This window comes from Monopterus albus, unplaced genomic scaffold (genome assembly GCF_001952655.1).
Source record: "Monopterus albus unplaced genomic scaffold, M_albus_1.0 scaffold305.1, whole genome shotgun sequence".
Taxonomy (NCBI): domain Eukaryota; kingdom Metazoa; phylum Chordata; class Actinopteri; order Synbranchiformes; family Synbranchidae; genus Monopterus; species Monopterus albus.
Window position 1 is genome coordinate 845,232 of NW_018128185.1, and position 2,556 is coordinate 847,787.

At 42.3% G+C, this 2,556-nt stretch overlaps 1 protein-coding gene across 4 annotated transcripts in view; it reads left to right on the forward strand.

Annotated features, from left to right (window-relative positions):
* The window catches only part of mtcl2 (microtubule crosslinking factor 2), an 85,736-nt gene that overhangs the window by 48,257 nt on the left and 34,923 nt on the right, over nt 1-2,556 (forward strand). The window lies entirely within an intron of this gene.

Here is a 2,556-nt window from a genome sequence, read left to right on the forward strand (position 1 = left end):
CAGACGACTCTTGTCCGGCTGATGCACCTAACACACACTTCAGATTAAGCAACTGTTTGACACACTGAGTAAGTTTGTTCAAATAGGTTGTTGTAGTGATGACATATTTTTGTAGGCCAGCCTGGATGTTAGCATTGCCCTGATTCCCATGCTGATGGGATTTTTTCATAGGCTTTTACATTATTACAGAAAAAAAGCTATTTGACAAACAAGGGTTGGTAACACATTTTATTCAGCAAGATAATTTTGGCAAGTGAACACCAATTTTATGATTTTTGAAGCCCAAATACAATCACTAGTAAGTAAAAAGCTATTGTTAGGCTATCAGCAAGCCTGGACCACAGTCCTGTGACTTCACTGTCACCACCACAGCTTCCAACTTGTAATTTGATTTAGCAAGCTTACCTCTTCTACAAAATCCTTTCCTTTTAGTTTGAATAAATCATCCTACTGTAAATATAAGCCACTGGCAACAGCTGCTCTATCATTAGCTATATTGATAATGTAAAATGTGTGATAGCAGAAAAAGATTTAAGAGTCTGTGCTACACACACAGCTGGCTACTCTGCTGAGTAACAGCCCGTTACACCTCCTGCTCTCTGTGGTCCCCTCTCTTTTAAATTATCGCAGTTATGGTTACACATCTTTCTATTTTTGTTGACTGGATGTATATGAAATAGTGATTTAATCAAATGTTAGCTAGCATTCATTCCAAACCTGCCATGATAAAAGCCTATTAAGAGGGAATCGTGATGACATTTGTGCTAAGATGACTTGCTTTTTTATTTACTGAGGTTGTTTTTAAATCGTAAATGAATTTGTGTAATTCATGCCATTATTTCAACATTTAAGAAACAATATTAATAAATAAAGAACAGGAAAGCTACATTGCACTGCCATCTATCATTTGAAAATTTCACACCGCCGCCTAAGCTGGTCCCGCCCCAAACAATATCTTTTACATACATCACTTACCCACCCAAAGTAAAAATTTGTGTTAGGCTTTTGCGTTTAGATCAGTGTCATATTCAGTATCTTGAGCATCTTCTCCAGAACCTAGCATGAATTATTTTCCATTTTTTTCCATTGAAGCATGTCTCTGCAACCGAACGTTGCTCAGCTGAAAGCCTGATCCTGCTGTTTCCATCATTTGTTCAACCTCAAGCCAGAATCAGTGGTTCCATTATCAGGCAAGCTTATTGATCAGACAGTGTTTGCACCATGATAAATTGATCTTAAAGTGGGTTAAGAGAGAGAGGAAGGGATTTAGGGAGGGAGGGAGGAAAGAAGGAAGGAATGAGAGGGAGGAAAGGATAGCGGGAGATGAAAAATTAAAAGGTTAGAAATTAGCACGAAGTGATGAATGAAGGGGGTGAGGAAGATAGGGAGGGCAAAAGGATAAGGATAATCACCTTTATTTGGCCAAGTATGTTACACACACAAGGAATTTGTTTCCGGTACACAACCAAGGCAGCCATCTGCGGCGCCAACTCACACCAATGGCTCTAACCATCGGGGGCAACTTGGGGGTTCAGTGTCTTGCCCAGGACACTTGGGAGGAAAGGAGGGCCAAAAAGAGTGACAGAGTTGTGGGTAGGAAACTCAAACTAATTAGCAAATACACTTTATGCTGATGGTGCACTAAGACTGCACCTGGACATGAGAAGCATTATTTCTAAAATTCCCCAGTGCCTGACATTTTCAGTATTCTGGCAGTTCATTACAGACATGTTGCCATTTTCTCTGCTCCATTCTCACCTTTCTCTTCCACCCATCCCTCCATTTCTTTCTTTTGTTGTTAGTGGATCGCTGCAGAGAGAGTAGCTTGTTTCCATGGAAACAGACTGAGCCAGATGCGCAGCGGCTTGCACTGCAGCGTCTGTCCTGACTCAGTGTGCATGTTTATCCTTAATTGATCTTGGCACCAAAGAGAAGGAAGGATGATGATTTATGAGGGTCTAATTCACTGGGCAGAAACATGGATGAACAGATGATAATGTATGTAGTTATTAGCAGTGCAGTCCAGCTTAGGTGGTATATATACATATATATATCGCCCCCCACTTTGGGGTGGTCTTGTATGCCTTCCTTCAAGCTAGGGTCCTCTACCACAGGCCTGGGAGCTTGAGGGACCTGCGCAGTATCTTAGCTGTTCCTAGCACTGCACTCTTCTGGACAGAGATCTCAGATGTTGTTCCTGGGATCTGTTGGAGCCACTCTCCCAGTTTGGGGGTCACAGCCCCCAATGTCCCTATTACCACAGGGAGCACTTGTGCCTTCACCTTCCACATCTTTTCTAGCTCTTCTTTCAGCCCTTAGTATTTCTCGAGCTTCTCGTGTTCCTTTTTCCTGACGTTGCTTGGGATTGTTACATCTATCACTACGGCCTTCTTCTTCTGTTTGTCCACCACTACTATGTCCGGTTGGTTGGCCATTACCAGTTTGTCCCACAGGATCTTACCTTGGTCATTCTCAGCCACCTTTGGAGGTGTATCCCATTTTGACTTTGGGACTTCTAGCCTGTACTCAGCACAGATGTTTCTGTACACTATGCCA